Source organism: Onthophagus taurus, chromosome 7 (genome assembly GCF_036711975.1).
Source record: "Onthophagus taurus isolate NC chromosome 7, IU_Otau_3.0, whole genome shotgun sequence".
Classification (NCBI taxonomy): Eukaryota; Metazoa; Arthropoda; class Insecta; order Coleoptera; family Scarabaeidae; genus Onthophagus; species Onthophagus taurus.
The window spans coordinates 7,608,477-7,630,237 of NC_091972.1; the positions used below are offsets into that span (position 1 = coordinate 7,608,477).

The 21,761-nt window shown below is 33.9% G+C and overlaps 1 protein-coding gene across 6 annotated transcripts in view; it reads right to left on the bottom strand.

The window, feature by feature from the left end:
- The window catches only part of LOC111422759 (homeobox protein prospero), a 74,667-nt gene that overhangs the window by 33,872 nt on the left and 19,034 nt on the right, over positions 1 to 21,761 (bottom strand). For all 6 annotated transcript variants that reach the window (XM_071197858.1, XM_023055972.2, XM_023055977.2 and 3 more), the window contains exon 2: positions 18,664 to 18,719. The gene's annotated coding sequence lies outside the window, so the exon portion shown is untranslated. The remainder of the gene's footprint in view (positions 1 to 18,663; positions 18,720 to 21,761) is intronic.

The window sequence follows — 21,761 nt, forward strand, 5'->3', positions numbered from 1 at the left end:
ACCCCCGCAGCACCTACTTTATTACATTTTTTTCTAATGTTAATTTAAACAAATTTATCTACATCACATTGATTTCATTTTCAACAAAATCTCTTTCAAATAAACTCAAAAATGACCCATTCCTATACAATCAATTACTTAAATAGATCGTTTAAAAGTGTTTACGACCTATTTGTAGGTTGTAGCAATAAATTTATTCTAGACAAATTACCGAATGAAGACATCTGTAAACGGTTGTAAAATGTTTCTGTAACATTGTTAAAAGAAACTGACCGATTCGGGTCGGCTTCCTTTAAGTGTCGCCGGAAGTGGTAAGAATGGGAAGAAGTAGAAGGAAGCTCTCATAAATTTCCTTTTCCTTTGGGCTATTATTTCGAGACTTGTGCAAATTTCAGACAGGTGAGGCTTCTTGAGGTGCAACCATCAAGTAGTTTATGGCTCCAAAAAGCTAAAGATTCGAAAACCAGGTGGTAGGCGTGATGTTTAATCTTTGGCGAAATGAAAGAAACCAATTTCTTTTTTCTTTTTCTTAGGGGGTGGTTTAGAAGGTGGGCAGTTGTTGGAAAACGTGATCTCTTTGTATATATCGGGTATTTGGATTCTTTAAGTGATCGTAAAATTACTTTGTAAACGATTCCTTTTTATTCCATAATATATTTAAAAAGAAGAAAATAAAAAATATAACATGTTATTATAATATAGAAGTAGAGATTTTATAATATAAGATTTTTGGAAATCGGGTTGTTTATTCCAAAACTATTGTCGGAGTTTCTGAATTGAAAAGGATTGAAGAAAAAGGGTAGAAATCGTATGTTTTGGCAAAAATTCAAAGAATAGCAAGGCAGATGTAAATTTATGAATTCAAAGATGTGGTTGCAGATGCCATAAACCTTTCGGTAAATCAAAGAATGATACCTGCTTCTTAAACCCTTCTTTTGTATAAGAAACCTGGTGCAGGTCTTGGACTTCTTTTCGCGGACTGTTTTTGATCTTAAGGTTTAGTGTTTGTATCGAACAGATGTATTTGGATTTTTGAGGAAACGTTTGTGTGTTATTTATGTAAAATTTTGTTGCTGCTACAATATAAATCGGAAAAAACAAAATTGAGATTTACAAGTATGTCTATTATTACGTTAGCCAGGAGTACCAGGTTTTATCACTTTTTCGGACTGGGTAAAAAACAAAATTTCGCATCGGCAGCCGACGCAGTCCCATAACTCTTACCCCTAGTAATAATTTACAGAGTGCACCGGGGAAAATCAATTTGTTCATCAGCGCGTTGTTGTTTTGGGGACAGTTTGTTTGTTCTGTTGTTTTTGCGTGCGCGTTTTGTTGTTTTTTTTTATTTTTCCGTCGATCCCGGTAAATTTCGACCAGGGCTCGCCCCGTCACCGTTTGTGCTTCAATGGAAATCGGTTCGATATATACGAACGAGGATGTTAGTGACGGCGTCGCGACGTCCCACCAAAACCCTTTCCCTTATTCACGAAATTGGGCGGTATATCATCATATCGGGATCTAATTTGTACCGGTGGCGTATTTTACAATTTCCAGACCAAACCGGGAACCGCGTCGGACACGGCAACGAAATTAAAAACTGCCACAGTGTCGAGGAAAACCGAGCTCAACGGGTTTCGGAAAAAATTGCGACCACCGCGCCGCTAACAACGGCTTCTGACAAAAAGGCTATTGTAGAAAAATTGAAACCGAAAACTCGAAATAATGAGTCCGTAGATACAAAGCTATTTTGGTGCAATAATGTTTTTAATAAGCACGGATAAAAGCTATTTATTGTTGTAAAGACTTTTATATTTTACTTTATGTCTAATACAAAAAAAAACTCTTACTCGTTAACAATAGATTTCTTTATTTATTTTATTTTTTATATTTAACTAGAATAAATATAAAAAAAAATAATGAGATATAATCATCGACCTGCTTTAACAGAAGTACATAACACGCTTGTGGAGATCAATTGTGAACCAGGTTCCGATTATCGAACCCCATTAAACAGGGGAGGAACACGCTGCCGGGCTGTGGTTGAGCGTACGTAATTTGCCTCATTTTTATATGCACATTATACATTTAATTAATGTGCCTATCAACAGGTTGCGCCGATTTGCGCCGGCGGCAGGGATGCTCGGGGGGTGTAGTGGTGGCGGCTATATGAAATGGGGGTCCACACGATATGGGCCTTCCCTTCGGAATAATTCACGTGTCACTTGTTTATTTTATTAATTTTGTTTTACTTCGATCATTTTGTGACGTATTTATTGTGTGTGCGCGACCGATAAAATGCTGAATATGAGAACCAAAAACGAACCCTGGTAATTCATTCGCGGGCGCTCGCTTAATTTGTACGCTCTCCCATTCAACCTCATTTGAGTGGAGCCTTTATATGATTTTTGGTTAATTTTTGGGGCTTTTTAAATTATACGGATTATTTAATATCGCACTGTTTATTGAATCCAATACCTCGGTTTAATCGGCCACTTTCATTGCCGGAATTTTGTTACGTGTTTTTGTGGTTAATGGGCAACGAACATTTATTTATGCAATATAACAACCAATTAAAAATATTTATTAAAACTTTAAATCGGACATTTGCAAATTATATAAATCTAGCTTTCTAATAGATTTAAATATGTACTTGTAACAAGAAAATTTTATGTTATATTTTAGTTAGAAGAAGTACAAAATTTTAACTTTCAAAAACACAAATCTTTATTATTTAACCCATTTAGTCCCACGCTGCTTTTTATTAAAAAAAATCGATTTTTTATAATTTGCCTTGAGATAAGATGGAATGAAAGTATAAAAATGTACACAGGCGTTTGAAAAAAAAATGCTTTTTTGAGATATGAGATGGTGCAAAAATGCAACGAATAATAACACAAAAATATTTTGATTATCATTTATTAACCAAGTAATAAGCTAGTCATAAATAAATAATAATAGTAATACAACATAATACTAACAAATACCAACTTTAGTATGAAATTTAATCTAAAAAATATTTATACTAAAATTGGTGCAAAAACGCACCAATGGGGTGAACAATATAATCATTTATTGTGATTCTTCGCAAAGCACTCTTCATGTAAATGAACGCTAAACTTACTACACATATATTGACGCACTATGTCCATAAACGACTCTTTCCAGGGAATTCACCGAATAAATGCTTCTAAACTGGTTTCTGATAATACGAAAGATGATGTAATCCTTATATCTCATCATACATCCCAATGATGTGTTTTTGCACCATTAATGTTTCAAGTCGTATTTGAGAATTCACATATTTATTTCGCGTTTCAAGATATATATTAAGAAAGTATGCACTAAAAACTTGCAAATGTCAAAATTTTAAAGAATTTTATGCACTAAAAATAGTTTTATTTCCATTGCATATTTTGAACAGAAATTTTCAATAGAAAAGAATTGATGCAAATATGGTTTAAATAGCAAGAATTATAAAATATTTTGATATGTATCGCCTAACAACCTTATAGTGTTATTGTACAAACAGCTAGCACCTTCAAATCTGGAAATATATGGCTGTAAAATAATTTTAAAAACGCTAGTGAATTTTCACACCAGTGGGACTAAATGGGTTTACCAATGAAGTTCTAACTTTATCGGCGTTATTTGCAAACGCTTTAGTTAATCATACGATGGTATAACCATGAAAACGATGTTTATGGTTACAACCTTGACTACATTAAACTTAATTCAATTTCATAGTCCCTAAAACAGCAAGTACCCTTTTGGTGGAATTATTGATAATGATGTTTCAAATTCGCAAGATGCAGAAACGAACTTTATTAATGCAAATTAAAACTTTATTTATCACCTTTATTATTCTTATCCTCTCAATCTTATCCTTCCTATTATTGTTTTTGATATCAATAAACTAAATTTACTTTAAAACACGTATTAAAATAAGCCACTTAGTTACAAGTTTGCTGTTGTTATTCAGCGCTACATTATTGTACAGTTTTCTTGATTTTTATTGAACTAAAACTAGAACTAACATTAGACCTAGAAACATTCTGGTTTAGCTTTTCATCTCTCAAGACGGCTAAACCCGAATGTTGCTAGTTTTAGATCTAGTGTTAGTTCTGATGACATAAAGCTAGAACTAACACTATACCTAGAACTAGAAACATTCGGGTTTAGCCCTTCGTCTCTCAAGACGGCTAAACTCGAACCTCGAACCTCGTTTCGTTTTTAGCCGTGCATGTTCAAACGTTGCTAAACTCAAACATTGTACAGCACATAAAACAAAAGAAGGTTCTCATTCCTTATAATCTAATAGGTGATCAATTAATGTTTCAACTCATGATAATAGTCTTCTTTAATCATGACTTCGCCTTTGTTATAAACTTGATGTTCATAAAGTTTGGTATGTTTTAAAAGACAGTATAAATATTTTTAAAGAAAGTACATAGTATTCAGATCCTAATTGTCTCCAGATACAACCACCTTGAGATAGATGAATGTATTATTTCTTATTATAAAGTCATCGTCTTATAAGCGTCAACATTGATTGTAAAGCAGCAGTATATTTATGAGACTATTTTAAATAATACATAATTCTTGTTTCAATGTCAGTGTTTCATCTAGAACATCCCCTACACATCGTGCTTCATTTCTAAAATGTAAATGTAGTTAAAATAGCGTTTCATCCAACATCACGTTGTTATATTTATCTATATTAACAAAGTATATATATTTATATATTATATTTTGAATTAACATAACAACAACTTAAGCATATGTTCTTTTTCATACCTTTATATTTTTTAAAAGCCCTTATAAAATAATAGTCCCGTTATCTTAACAAAAAAATGAGATATTTTCGCTCTAATAACCCACCACAAAAAATCTAAACTGTTTCCATCTATTTTTTTGTTATCTTTTTTTGCTCCTACATAGCTTAATCATGCGTTAATCTTTAAAAAAATCCCGTCAGCCCTAGTGACCCAGTGCCGTGTATATTTTGGCTTCCCCACGCACTCAGATCGTTCATACAATTTCGATCTCCCCCAGGAGATCTCCGCCAAAAAGTTCAGCGTGGATGATACGCCCCAAGTATAACAAAAGCTCTGAGCACGAGTCGTTCGCCACCGCCACGTTGCCGTAGGGCCTCCCGAGAGAGGGCAACAGCAAGATTAGGGACGTACGAAAAAATTACGCGACGAAGAGAGGCATAAGGGGTGCCCGTAGTCACCCTTAGACAGGGGGTAAACTTCTTTGTTGTTGAGACTAAGTCAGCTGGCCCTCTCTCGCTTCTCTTTACACCCAAAACTGCAGCTGCTCGACAACTTCTCAACCCCTCGCGATAATGTATTATAACTTATCGGTATTATTGAGAATATTGACACGAGTACAGTTATACTTTTTTTATATAAAAACAAAAATATATTTTTTTAATATTTTTTCTTAATCATTTTGGATTCGTACATATATTAGTAGATATCATTTAAGATATTTTTATATCTATATTAATCAAAATAAAGAAATACAACAATAATTATTATTAACAAAAACTTGAACCCCCAAATTACTCTCTTCTACGTACTCTTTCTTTCATTTCTTTTACCCTCACGTGCACGCGTTCTGCCAAAATACAATAATCGAAAACCGTACGCGTGTCTCGCACGGGTCCCGTTTTTTGACCCTTCGTATTCAACAAAAGAAAAAGTGGTTCCCCCTCTGTCTACAATACGACACCGGTTCTGCCCGTAATCTTAATACGTTCATTGTAATGGAAATGCGTCGGGGTTCTCTATGAACATCTGCCACCGAAGAGAAAGGTTGTGACGTCACAGGACTAAGACGACGACGTTTTCTTGGGCGAAGGTCGTGACGTCACGCAAGGAATCGGTCTCAAGGTTGCGTTACGTCCGGTGACGTCACGTCTTACGTAGAGTTCTCGCCCTCCAAGACACGACGTTTCATTCATGAATTGTACTACTACGAATTTAACATCTGCTTGGGTTTGTTGACAGAAAAGGAGGAAGTAATACGAGTGCCTCAAGAAGGTTTCCCATTGGATTGCATAAGAAGGTGTGTTTTGTGAAAGAAGGGCTTTGACTAATTTTATAGATTAGAAAATTCTTAAAATCACCGTGACGTAGAGGTATAATAAAGATCGCTAACGCTGTTGGATTGGCGAAAAAATAAAAAAGTAGTTCACGTGAACTGCATTTCCTATGTTAATCAATTATTTACAAGCGTAACCGTGCGGTCCGATAGGATCTCGCATGTCGTCCTCGAAGTGTTTCCCATGTCTAGGGCGAGTAAGTCAGCCAGACGAGGCCTCCGAACTCTATTGGTGTCTGTACACGCCACCGGAACCGTTCATTGTGCCCGCTACTTAGCCACTTCCGTTAAATACTACTGCATTTCCGCCACGCCACTTCCTCCACTTCCTTGCCCTACCCTGTAATTCCTCGTTTCACGAACACTACGTATTAAGAGAAAAACAGGTTGTGTCTAATTATCCCACCTTACATGAAAGATTATTTAAATTATGCATTGAAACTCCTAAAACTTGGTTTAAAACTTCTTGAGATAACTATTATACTAACAGTTCGGACGTAAACGCTATTAATCTCGACTATTGTGCCAAAGTTCAAGTGTCACAAGAGTGATCTCGAGACGTTTCAAAGGCCTGGAGGGTAAACTTAAATCCTTCGTCTCCGGTCATCCAGATGACCGCTTCCAATCTCTCAACTCCTTCGAGTTCTGCGACTATTTTAAGTGTTACGCTCAAGCAATCCATCAAAATTCAGGTTGTTGAGGGTTTCGTCCTTGAAGTCATTGTATCGTGGATACACGATCCCTTTAAGAAGGCCACCTGGCATCCGGTAAACCTTACCGGAGTTTCAAGTCTTTATAAAAGGAATTCCTTCTACCCTTAGATAACAAGAAAACAAGTGTTAAAGATTGTTTTGAATAACCTTGATTTGATATAATAACAGTACGGATGTTGTGTAATCGTTTGTAATAAGAGTAGAAAATGATGACATCGCCACCGTGAATCCCGTGATGGTTTGATGATACTTGGACCGTGTCGCCACATTAGAACGGATATCCTCGCGCGACCAGATTGAATTTACAGCTCCAGGAGTCACGGTAACGGAAGTTAAAGTTCCGATCCACCTTTTCCCATTGTTATTCCGTAAATATATACGACATTTAAAATACGGTATATACCGGAAGGATAAGGAGGAGGTAAAACGGGGGGAAGGTAAACAGGAGGAGGTGCACAGGATGAGATAAAGAGGTAGATGTACAAATTGTTCGATGTAAACTTCCAACCAATTAATCTAAGAAACTCTTCGGGATTAATTCTCCTCAATGACCGCGCGACAACAACGGTCGAACTTAAAAGTAATTTATCGTTGGCGGACAAGACGTAATTACTTTACAAGTTTTGTCGGGTATTGTTTGGCTCGATCATGCGGAATTGTGAAGAAGTAGGTATCTGGTGATGGGGTTTTAGGTAGTTTGCAATTAACATTACTCAAAGTTTGTTTTCGCCATTAAATGAAATTGGAAAAAATAAAAAAATTGTTGGTTGTAGCATTTAGTGATTTTTTTTGGTGGATGTTTCGGATACAACAAGGAAGAAGTGCAGAACCAGCACGATGTTGGTGGTGCAGTTTTTCGTAATCCGAATGTCAGATCGACGCCATCATTTATGTATACGCGCGGGGTTATTATTCAGCGACATGATGTGTCCGCTGTGGACACTGTCACAAAAATAGCAAAAACCCATTTACTGTCGTACATTATTTATCATAACGCAATTTACTGCCTGTGTTCCCTGGCGCTCGCGATACATGCATGCGCACGGACGTGTACCGCACATGCCCAGATACCGGGGTGCTTCTAGCAACGCACATCAACGTACAAAAAAAATCATCTCCGTCATGTACCAGCCTCTATCCGCGCTGAACCGATTTTTTCGAACGAAACAGCAAAAAAAAAATTTCAACTAGCCAGAACGGACTTGTCTGTTCCACTGCAAAATCCTCATGTAGTATTTATGACGTTTTAAAAACTCGTAGTATTCGATGGTCGACAAATTAAAAGGGATATTTCGAAGAAGGGTAAGAAATAGACAAAGTTAGATATTAGCGAAAAAATGGTAAAGGGGGTAACACGTACATCTGCCGTAACCCTCCCCCTTGAAAGAAATTACCACCTGGCGATTGCCACGGTCCGCAAACAAGGGAGAACTTTCAGACATCTGGTACGTAGAAGAGTTTACTACATATGCCCCCCCACGAGACTTAGTTATTTTCTTATCAACGATGAGGTTATTACGTTTGTAAAGCGTCACGTGGCATAATGTAAATAACTTAAACTATACAATATATACTTAAAAAATTAAAAAGTTAACCTGTTAGTTTTTTATACAGTGAATTTCACTTAAGATGCAAAATAGAAAAATATATTTCCATAGAAACCTGGGAATATGTCAATACAATTTGACATTACAAACTAGACTAACACTAGCACCAAAACTAACACTAGACCTAGAGTACCTAGACCTCTCTTAAGACGGTTACGTGAAATATGTATGAAATATTAATATGTTACATATTTTTATTGAACTAAAACTAGAACTAATACTGGACCTAGAACTAGAAAGTATCGGGTTACTAGAAACATTCGGGTTTAGCACGTCTCTCCAGATGGCTAAACCCAATACTTTCTAGTTCTAGGTCTAGTATTAGTTCTAGTTTTACACTAACACTATCATTAGACCTAGAACTAGAATCATTTGGGTTTAGCCGTCTTGACAGACGTGCGGCTAAACTCGAATGTTTCTAGTGCTAGGTCTAGTGTTAGTTCTAGTTTTAATTGTTATTCAGCGTTAGATTGTGGTTGTAGAACCAGAAACATTCGTGTTTAGTCTCTTAAGACAGAAACTCAAAGTTATCATAGGACGTCACCTTTTCCAAGCTAAACTTTTCCTTTGCTGATGCTTGTGAATGGTAGCAGAATAGTGATTGCCTTGTTGAAGATGTTCTTCAGCCAACTCAACCCTGAATGGGATAAGAGATTTTCATTTAAATTTTGTCAGTGCAGTAACAGTTACTGGAGAGATAAATTTAACTGGTTTAATTTCAAAAAGATATCGAACATGTATGCAAGGTTTAGAGGCCATTCATAATCATCAAATTTAAATGAAAGTCGAAAAGGGTGATTCTTAAAGAACACTTTGACTTTATATATAACTTGTACGAACTTGACTCCAAGATAGATATAGACCCTCAGTATGAAGGAGTAGGGCTCTGCGAATATTGCCCATTTCTTGTGAAGCAACAATTAGTAACATTATAGTTTACTTAGTTAGTTTAAAAAGTTGTAGAGATAGCGTTGATAGTTTTGTTATAGCTGGAAAAAGTAAATAGCATTGTTTTCAATATAAATCATAACAAAAGCTGTTTAAGTTAGGCCGATGGTTTTTAATTAAAAGATTGCGACCACCACCTCTGACAGATTATGGGCCCAGAGTCGCTAAAGAAATCAACCCAACCAGAGGTATACGGTAGATTAAACAGAACTGAGAAAAAAAAAGAAAAAGTAAAGTTAGAACGGTAAAGTAAAATGGATGGAAATATTGTTGTATAAAATTGAAAAATAAAGATAATTGGAATTTGTGGAAGTCCCAAACAACAATTCAGTTAAAAAGGAAGGATGTTCTTAATGTAGTAATAGGAGAAGAAAGGAAGCCAGTTAAACGTACAGAGAAACACGAAGAAAATTTTAAAAAATGGATAATCAAAGACGTAAAAGCACAAGGACTACTAGTGGACAGGATGGAGGAAGCTCTAACGACACATATGTTAAGCTGTGGAAATGCACATGAAATATGGGAAAAATTACTCTTAGTTTACGAACATAAATCTGAAGTGAGGTTACATTTAGTAAGACAGATTTTTTTTAACGGTAAATACGGAGGCGTAAGCATGTCAATTTTTCTAGCGAACTTGGAGAAAATTGCTAGCCAATTAAAACAGATAGGGGAACCAATTTCCGACCAAATGATAATGACAAAGATAATATCATGTAGTTGCCAGAACCGTACAAACATTTTGTATCTGCATGGAAGTCAGTTTCATCCAACAATCAATCAATATGTAAATTAACATCACGGTTGTTGATTGAGGAACAAAGAACAAAAACAAATGAAAAAACAAAAAATGTTTTTTTTTTGTCAGGAAGAAAAGATGAGAAGAAAATGATAAAATGGTTTCAATGCGGAAAATTTGGACACATTAAACAAAATTGTAAGATGAAAAGAAAGGATAGAACATGTCATATTTCGAAAAAACAAGGTCACACCGCAAAAAATTGCTGGTCTAAAGATCAAGAAAACAAGAAAACAATAAACAGAATAAGAAACCTAATAAAGTCAATGCATTCATAAGCACAACCTTACTAAGTGAGACAATAAATAAGCCAGATTGGAAATTGGACAGCGGTGCATGCGATCACATATGTTGTCAAGTAGAACAATTTGTAGAAATGGAACAATTGGAATCTGCAAAGAAAATAAAAATTGGAGATGTATCTTAGATACTACAGCAGTAAGAAGAATTAGGTTAAAGGCATTCGATGGAAAGGATTGGTAGATTTGAAAAATGTTTTGTATGTACCAGGTTTGAAGGTAAATCTGTTTTCTTTGGGAATTGCACTATCGAATGGATATAAAATGACATAAAGTATCATTTTCACAGAAATAAGATTTTGAATAATGAAATAGATGTAAAGTATGTACCAAGAAATCAGGAGGTAGCCGAGGTATGTGAGGCCTTTAGTTAAGATTAAATTTATTATAAAGTTGATATGTAATATGTTTCAATTGAGAGAGGGTGTGAATGAAATTGGCCACTTTTACAGTATCATCCAAAACTTTTTTCATACTAATAGGAATTTGCTTCGAGTGCAAGAACTTGTCGATGGAAGCAATAATGTATCCTCTTGATCAAGGGAGCTACTTCAGCTACTGCTTTAACAGTAACACTTTATTGATAATTCGATTTTTTGGTTATGCAAATTTGTAATCAATATAAGAATTCTTAAAAATAATAAATATAGGTTTAAAATTGTAATTCAGGATAATAAATATCATAAATCCGAAGGATCTTAATAAATCAAACGATATCCAACTGTTGCTTCTTGAAAGGAAACTCGAGCCACTTACAAACTTCCCCCTAAGATTCTAAACCGTTCAACAGGTGGCTACTTAAGGAGTATTGTCGGTTCCTTACCTCGGATCCGAGACATCAGACACGACCCACCCCTCGTAGGCGTTTAAATATTTACGCCCATTTCACCTCCGGGCTCTTTTATTAGATCACCTGTTTTCAACCCCGCCTTTACTCCTCGCAATATAAAATATTTCCTTTCAAATGCGGAAATTAACACGAATAGAACGGGAAATCCTTTTTTCTTTAATTTTAATAAACGCGTCGACATCAGTTAATTTCGAGACTCGCGCCCGAGTGGGTTAATGAATGGGATCGCGTCCGTAATTAACGCGTTTACCGTTGGAGGAGAAGAAAAGCGATGAGGAAGTAACAAGTCTGAGTTTACAATGTGCACGTCGGTGTAAACAAGATAAATTTTTTGTAGAAAAAAAGCCCGTGCGGGCGTTCGACATCAAAAAAAAAGGGCACGTGGAAATAAAGGGCCGACCGCGTATATGTGAGCCAACACACTTCAAGGTATTATCACTGAGGAGCTCTCCAACGGTTTCCGACTACGACAACCTAAAGAGGGCGTCGTTTTTCATAACCAGTTACATAGGACACAAAAAAAGAGAACATCTTAAATTGTTAATTAACATTTTCTAATCCTCAAATAAGATTTAAACCCTTTTTATCGCTATTAAATCGTAAACCTACACGCATATTTCTTTGTACGCTCACGAAGTACGAATAAAAAACCACCCCCTTACTAAAAAAACTACTTTGCTTTACCAACATATGTCTGAAACCGTTTTTTAGTGATACTTTTGTTCGTTACTTTTCAACAAAAAAAAATTGACGACTTTCTTAATTGCATAGGAGGGTTGTACGCTTGGTGGTTTCAAAAACGAAAACGCGAGCCTTTACATCCCCCGAACAACCGTGGGGGCAGGTGGTCGAAAGAAATTAATTTCTTTACAATGTAGGGGGATGAGACCTAATATAGCACGTGGTTACAGTTTTCACCCATAAGGCCCTTTTAACTGCTCAAGAAGTCGGAAGTAGTATATCTGGGTGATTCCATTGTGTAGGCGGGCGGTTTGTATAAAACGAGGGTTGTTTCCATTGTAATGTAAAATAAATTTATTAAGAGTTATTCTACTTTTTTATTTTAGCCATTTAAAATCGAATTACAATAACAAATTTTTTTTGTTAACCAAAGAGATTGTGAAACTTGGAGGTAGCGACCCACGACCTCGAAAATTAAATCTAACAAATGGGTCGCCAATAATCCCATCCTTTTAAAACATTCTAACGTTGTGCAACGTCACTGAATCGAATCTCTTTGTATTCTCGCGACTATATGTTACAACAACAGCAAATAACAAAAAAAATTACACAAATAATGACGGTCAACGAGCGTTGATGCTGTTTCATTGTAATTTTTTTCTCCTCCTACTCTTCGTGTTGGATCCTTTCGCGACTAACAACAATGAGCCCGCTCTGGCGCGCTAGTAATTTTCATTACAAGACATATCCTGTTTTGCGCTACTTATTCGCGTCCGTGACGGACCGTCCTGTTCCGCAATCTGCCACGGTTGTTACGCGCGTAATTAGATAGATATACTTGTGATTCGTCGATCTTATCTCACCCGTTGGCCAATAATAACGCTCCGGATGTTAGGAGGAGTCTCATCTCCACACATCACAACTCCCAACGGACCTCAACGTTAAAAGGTAAAAGAGGATAAAGAACAAGAATAAATTCTCTCTCTCCATAATAAATTTATTCAATTCAAAATTTAACCAAATAAATCTCGTTTGCATTATAAACAGTTTTCATGTAAGATTATTTTACCAAATAGTCTCATTTCCAGGACTTTTTAAGCTGTAAAATTCTAAGTCAAACTGCACCAAACCAGTCATCCAAACCATCTCAAAGTTTCAGAAATTTTTGCTACAACTTGAAGTTATCAAATATTTTGTTAATACTTCCAAATGAAGTTTTGTAACTGATTAGAAAGTTTTTTATAATGTCTGACAATTTACAGCTCAAGTTGTGGTGTAATCTAAAAGTTTACAGAAATTTGTACAATTTTCAATGGTTTGGAATCAGTTTTGCTTCAACTAGTAGTTTCCGAAAATCATTTAGTCAAAGTTTTGCATAATGATGAACAATTGTTAACAACTTCCAAATAAAATATTAACCAAATTAAAAAGTTTTCAATTCAATTTTTAATAGTTGACTCCAATTTCCATATCAGTTAACCCTTTGTGTCCCAAGAAGTCAAACATTTTGAAACATTGTGACAGAATCAGACAGAATTAAAACGCTATCAAAATACACTCAGTAAAGGCCTTTGGAATAAAATTTTAGCAAAATATGCAATCCCCCTATTTTCGCATAGTCTAAGTGTCACAAAAGATGCTAATTCAAAAATTCCTGGAAACCGTGTTTATTGAAATTAAGAAATAAAACTTATTTTAAATTGAAGCTTGAAGCTTTCTGTTTAAATCGATGTATAACAATCGATGGGTTGAATAAAAAAAATATTGAGAAAAAGAGTATTGAGTTAAAACTAACATTTTCGTATAACCTAAAAGTGTCAAAAAAGATGCTAATTTAAAAATTCCTGGAAGCCGTATTTATTGAAATTAAAGAATGAGCCTTATTCTAAATTAAAGCTCGAAGCTTTCTTTTTAAAATGATGTATAATAATTGTTGGGTTGGATTGGAAAAATATTGACAAAAAACATGTTGAAACAAAACTTACATTTTCGTATAACCTAAGAGTGCCAAAAAGGATGCTAATTTAAAAATTCCTGGAAGCCGTATTTATTGAAATTAAGGAATGAAACTTATTTTAAATTAAAGCCCAAAGTTTTCTCTTTAAAATGATGTATAATAATTGTTGGGTTGGATTGGAAAAATATAGAGAAAAAAAATTTTGAAACAAAACTTACATTTTCGAATAACCTAAAAATATTAAAAATATGCTAATTTAAAAATTCCTGTATGCCGTATTTATTGAAATTAAGGAATGAAACTTATTTTAAATTAAAGCTCTAAGCTTTCTCTTTAAAATGATGTGTAATAATTATTGGGTTGGATTGGAAAAATATTAAGAAAAAACACATTTAAATTTAAATTACATTTAAAAGAGTCAAAAAAGATGCTAACTTAAAAATTCTTAGAAACTATGTTTATTGAAATTAAGGAATGAGACTTATTTTAAATTTAAGCTCAATGTTTTCTTTTTAAAATGATCTATAATAATCACACCTAATAACCATTTATCAAAGAAATACCTTCTTAAACAACAAAATTCAACAGTACCGCTTTTCAGTAAACTTCTAACCTCACATCTGGATGAATAAGTTTAAAGTGTACCTAAAAATCCTACAGTGCGGATTGCGACGTTTTTTATACAGATTATTTCTTGTATACACTTGTATAGTAGAAAGTACAGACAGCTCTAAATGCGCCGAATAGATAACTACAGTTTAAAATGAGTGTTTAAAATTACCGGTACTTTAAAGTACCGTCGGGACACAAAGGGTTAAGATATGATTTGGAAAGTTACCAAATTTTGACAGATTTCATTGATTTGGAACTGATTTTTTAAATTTTCCATAATGTATGGTAATTTACAACTATTTCCAAAAAGAATAGTGACCAAGAATGTAATTTGTGAGTGATCACAAAAATAGCTATTCAATTTGATTTCACAATGAAAAACTTTACATGGTAAACCGTCTAGTAATTTTTTTAGTACCTTAATTATTCAGTATTATTTGATAAGCACAGTATTTCATCTGTAGTAGTTGATAACAATGGTTGCATCTAGTGATGTAAAAAGTAATATTAAATTACTGGTAATTTAAGTAATATTACGTAATATTACCTGCTAAGTTACCGTAATATTACCCGTAAGGTAACCCTGTAAATACAGATTAAAATATTGTTCAACATCGGCTATAAGAGACATCTATCGTCCAAGAGTTCGGTTACAATTGCTTTCTGATGTCTGCAATATCAAGAAAATCGGGGAATACCTAGGGACTTGAATTAAATATTTTGAAGCAAATGCCTTTTTGGAAATTGAAGCTGCTATATCACGATAATTATTATCAACATCGATACTTCAAGATGAGCAGGACACAATTAAAGGTATTTGAATGAATAAATCGATAAAACCGATACATATAGCTGCTAATTTACTGGAACCAGCAAATAGAGGACGATATTTAAGTTCAGAACAAAATTTGATTGCCACAGAATTTATTTTTGAAATAGCTAAAAGTCATCCGAGGCATAATGATCCTGAAAACAGTAACTACTGAACTTGCCGAATATACAAAGTGAGAAGCGATTTCTTTGCAAATGACTTGGTCATCTTTAGTGAAAAATTAAATGGCGTTATGTGGTGGTCAGGAATCTTCCAAAGTACTATGACTAGACTTTAAGTCAATTCAGGTGTAGCAGTTGATTTGGTCACTATGACTAATAAAGCAGACTTATTTAGACAACGAGTGTTAGTTTCGGATTTAGAGAAACGAATCGCAAAGTAGCCATTCATCAAGAACCTTATAGAAAGAATATTTTGAAATTCTAAGATAAACACAGACAATCTTCCGCATCACAGCATTATACGAGTGTAGCATGTATTATTCTGAAGCGATCTTTCTCATAAAATTTTTCCGTAATGTTTATAATAACCGCACGGGAACTGTTTAAACGAACTATTTTTCGTCCAATAGCAGATCGTAAATCAGACACAGGTAATCGGCCCAATATATCTCGGTAAATGTTGACTTTATAAAAAAACATCAATTGTTTTTAATTCAGAAAACCATGAATAACGAATCACTTAAATTTTTTAAATAGCAATGTATCCTTTTGTTAGACTCATTTGATAGAGATTACTTTTCTCTTTACGATGACGTAAAATTTAAAAAAAGAATGTAAAAATTGTTTATTAATAAAATTTAATCAATAAAATTAATCTAGATATCCAAGATCCTCAAGTACCTCGAATTATTACTGTAAATTATATTTATATACAAAATAAAACAAACAAACGAAATTAGTGTACATTTCCAATAATTCGTCGTACTTCTAGGTACTTGACGATCTCGGATATCTAAATTAATGTTATTAGTTAAATTTTCTTAATAAATAATTTTTACATTTTTTTCAAAAATTTTCAGATATAAGGGTAGTAAAATTTTACGTCATCGTAAAGAGAAAAAAATCTCTATCAAATGAGCGTAACGAAAGGGTACATTGCCATTTAAAAAACTTCAAGTGTTATTCGTTGTTCATTTGTTTTCTGAAATACGAACAATTGAATGCTGTGTTATTATGGCAAATGAAATATTAAACAACTTTTGTATAACATGTTTTTTTGTAAAGTTGATACTTACCAAGATATATACTATATTCTATACATAATGGGCACCTGTATAAAACTGTATACTTTCTATTGATTTATCTTTACAGATTGCCAATTAGCTAGTGGAAAAAAGTTTAAGAACATCAACCTAAGTAATTGAAATCAAATCTAAATTTTTAATTAGAACAATTAATCTGTTATAATAAATTTTAATTAGGTTAAATTCAAATAGAGGCAAAATTAAAAGAAAACCACATCTGAAAGATCTTTTAAAAACCGCTATCTTAATAAAAACGGTTTAATTACAACCGAGAAGGAAACGATACCACTTATTCTGATAAAAATTAATTATGGTACTATTAATTTAAATTAAATTTTTTTCCCTGAAAACAATTCAAATAATAAGTTAACTTTGCCCCGCCTTAAGTCACGCAAGAAATAACACCAATGAAATCTTCCAGCAGGTGTAAGCCAATGGTGAACCACAACTAAAAGGAACGCAATGAAAAATCTCCGTATCTTATTTAAGTAGGTATAAATAGAAAAAGAAGTAAATCGGATAAACAACAACAAAACGATCGATCAAATCAAATGAAAGATCTCTTAAAATCGGATGAACACAATCGAAAAAGAAAAAGAAAACAGAAAGCTGTCGACCCTCTTTAAGATTGTATACACAAGATGTGTGTTAGTCTCTTCAGGCTGTAAATGGACAACATTTACTCATATAGGAAGGCACGGGTCGGCGTGAGTTTAATAGCCGGCAATTGAGCCCTCGGGTCTCTGTGCTACTCAATACGCAATAATCCTCTATTAACGCCGACTGATTTGATCGATCGAAGGATAACCGTAATTTGCCATTTGGCTTTCTTAAAAACCCGAAGAAAAATATACTCAATGTGGTTAATGTTATCTGAGAAGACATCTGTTTTTTTTTTCTAAAAGACGCGGATCAAATTTCGTTTACTGGTTTTGTTGTTTCGCAAACATTGATGTGCATTTTGCGGTCAGATTCACAATTTCGATCGTCTATTCAGTTAAATGACCATCTTTTGGGTTAAACTCGAATAGAAATTCGTTTTAAGAAAAGATTTTCTTTCTTATTGATTCTCCTTTTCTTCGTATTGTGCTTTTTAAGAATGAGATGTATTAAAACCCATTGAAAAGCGTAAACTACTCCTCGGAAAAAAATTAAATTGGAAATATGTAGATGTATTCATAAAGCTGACGTTTGCTAAAAATATTCCAGGTCAATTTTTAGTTTATTCCCTCTTCTTTACTTTTTTTAAATAATCAATATCTTTTTAACATTCTAACAAACCAAAAAGAGGAAAACTAAAGAAAACTTTAGAAAGACTAGTAATTAAGAAAAGAACCATTCCCCTATTCAAATAAACCATCCCTAAAAGCGTTCTATCCAGCATCCCTTTTTTATATTCTTCTACATATCAAACGTAACAGTCCTCCTCATGATGGTCATTATTACCCGTAAGAGAAACACAATCATAAAGAAGCAATCCGTCGGTCCGCGAAGGGACCTAATTGGATAATTCTCCTCAGGCTTTGATAATGAAGGGCAAAAAGCATACGGAAAACGAAAGAAAACGTTGTATGACCAGGGGGGATATTAACATCCCCATCAAAGAATACTCTCAGTTAGGGTTGGTTAGTTTTTTTTCCTTTCTTTTTGAATTTTAACAAAAAAAAAGAAAGAAAAAAAATGAATTTCTCTAAATTATCCTTATCGAATGCGCGTGTACGATAAGGACAATCTCGAAGGAGCCAGTCGAGCCAATTTAGGAACATTTGATAATGAGGAATGACACCCAGACGGAAACGGAAAATGATACGGAGAGATTACGTGCTGTTTATTTCTATGTGGTATATAATTAGACCATTCTGTTTTTTCAAGTCGTTTTAAAGGACTTCAACAGCTTTATCATCGGTCGCACGCTTTTGATATCCACAGAAAAAAAAATCCCCAGTTGATAAACAAATAAAAAAAATTGATTGTCTTGATTTCAATAAAAGAAAAATTAATAAAATCTTACCTTTATTTGAAAGGGAGGGAAGTAGTTGTTGGCGATTTGAAGTCCATTTATTAAGTCTGAAACAAAAAAAATAAATAAATAAATAAACAAAAATTTGAATCTACAAAGAAAACAAACAAATTTTTTATGTTATGGTATATGAGTTGTTAAAAAAATGTTTTTCCATACTTTAGGTGGAAAAAGAAATCTTAATGACCCTCGACGTCCCGCTGAACGTGAAAAGAGTTCCCGGTGTTGTTACGTTTAAACCGTTTTCGCCTCGAGTGTACACGTCAGAGACGTAAAGAGGTTAATTTCGTATTGATTAAGTAAAATTAGAAATTTAAATCGGCGATGCGGGCAGTTAAAATCTTACCCCGTATACAAAGAAAACCCATCGCTTTTTTTCAACGTTTCTTTTACGTTAATTACTTATTCATAAACCTCGGTGTCCTACAAATTTGAATAAAGTCGGAAAAAAAATCCACAGCGAGAGAAACCGGAGAAGTACTAGATGATGTAAGTCAATGAGAATTAGAGATTGTCATGAAAGTTTAAACGGTGGGCGTCTTAACGTCTAGAGTTTACTAAAGTAACAAGAGATGAGAGGGGCGTTTCATATCAACTTAATATTTCAAAACGATAATACATAAATTTCGAGATGGTTTGTTATTGTGAATTGAAATCAAAATTAATTATTTAATCCGGGTTTTCAGTCAGTTTTAGTTATGTTTTAGGCGAAAACATTAAAATAAATGTGAAAATTACAGTGGCGTGCATCAAAAATCACGTTCGCACCGTAATGTATTCCGATGCGAGAGCGATGCGAACGTCGAGCTCGGCATTAGTTGCAATTACCGGTAACCATTTCCGGTCCGGAAATAGCCGGCACCCTGGTGACGCTTGCGTACACCACCGCTGACGGCTCAATCTCCTCACCCCGCGTAACGCCTCTGGCTTTAATTCGCGGTCTTTTATAAAGACAAATTACTTTCCTGCCCTGTTCACTACAACAAACACGCATACTGCTTAGAAACGTTTTAATCGTTTTTACGTTTTTATTCACTTGGTTTATTCGAGTTTACTTAGTAAAACAATTTTTTTACTCCTAATTATACATGGGAATGTCTCCGGATTACTTGCAATAGCTTCTGAAAGAGTACTGAGATTTTGCCATCTGTATGGTAGTGAGACGATGTGTTTGGCAAGGATTTTTAATTTTATATTTACTGGCCAAAGAATTTTAGATTTTTGTGTAATGACGCATAGAGATATAGGTTGGAAATGGAATAAAGAAAGTCATTCCAGAACGAATTTTCTGTTTTGCCAATAAGATCTTAAAGCTTGTGTCATCAGAGTTTCGATTTACAGTGTAGATGTTATGGCAGGAAGTGTTATTGTGAAGGAGAGAAGAAAGATTTGCGAGAAAGTACTTGATGAGCTGTAAAACTATATAATAATGATTTTTCAACTTCAATTCAAGTAATAAATCTATTTTCAACAGCAATTATCTGCGATATACTGGGTCGAAAGTTTTTCAGATATCTAGAAATACAACAGCAGATATTTAAATAATTCCTAAATAATTCTACCCGTCTTAGGAACGCAAAAGGTAGGTAGGAGGTGATGATTTAACTAATGTAAACATTAACTCCAACATTTTTCAAAGAAGTCCAAAGTGTTTCAGGTAGATTTAGCAAAGCAAATTGATGCAAGTTATCTTGTAGGAACAAAATGAATCACCATGAAAGAAAATTATTTAAGAATAGACTGCGTGGATCTTTTGATATTCAAGCAAAATAACTACCGCAGGTGTTGTATTCATGTAGATCAAAATACCCAAGTGTTCACAACATAAATCAAGATCGCCGAAGATCGAGTGATTAAGAGCTATAAGTAAGTTACTTGTGAATCAGGACTCTTTGCTAAAGAATTGTTTCGAACAACTGAGAAACTGACTTTGAACAGAGAAACTGGTATTCGTCAAATTAACTAAATAGATAAATTTAAAGTTTGTTTTGGGAAGATTAAATTTTGTCGGAACTTAGTTTTTGTTTAATTTTCAAGCCTTTGAAGTTAATGGCACATTTAATTTTGTACTTGAATTCATGATCTACATATCAATTTGCACTTTTGTGCTCTGATAGTAACTTGCTTCAACATACGTTACATATGGATTTATTGGTGCATTTAGAAAAAATTGTTTTGCAAAATCTACGCGATATTTAATGTAAACTTAATAATTTGTCAATTGTCCAAATGTGGGGAAAAATAATCGACGAGTTGCAGAAATTTCTTTAGCAGAAAACGATATTTTTGGGTTTAAAAACTGTGAGATTAATGTTTGGCCTTTCAAGTTAGTTAATTTAGCTTCTCAATTGGTACACTTATCAGATTTAATTATAAATTCCTGGTCAGTCTTAATAATTACCATGCAGAAGAAATAATTCGTTGTGCAAGGTTCAGGAAATTTAATTCTACTTAACTTGAAGAACCTGTTTTTTTTTTTAAATATGGCATTGTATTTTTTTCTGTTGTAACATGTGTGGTGTATTTCGAAGTTATCAAAGTTAGTAGATTACCCAAATTGTTAGTACTTAGTGTTTCGTAAATTTACTTAGGTTTAGCTAAGTTTGATTTGGTTATGGATTTTCGTTTGGGTCATCATGGACATAACTTTTTTTCTATCTATTTTAGTTTCATATGTATTAATAATTTTATTGTCCAACAAATATTTATTCTAAAGATAATTACTAAACGTATTAGCACTTAGAAATTCATTGCTCATTTTTGTTTCATATATGACAAAGAGTGTCCAAACAAACAGCGATAATCTGCAAATATCAACACTAATCTATTTTTTTTTGTACTAACTCCTTTTGTGCGTTTGTGATGAGACTCGTTGAGTACAACATTTTTGATGGGTGAACACAACAGATTAATCAAATCCTATGGGTAAATAGAGGAATAAAACTAAAAATTGGTCCACGTTTATTTTTGACTATTTATTTCTACTGCAACAGATGAAAATTTAATTCAAATATAATTCGAGGACGCAGTGTATGAACCACTACTAGGTACGTTTTAGAGATGCGAGCTGTACATTCGATCAATTTTGT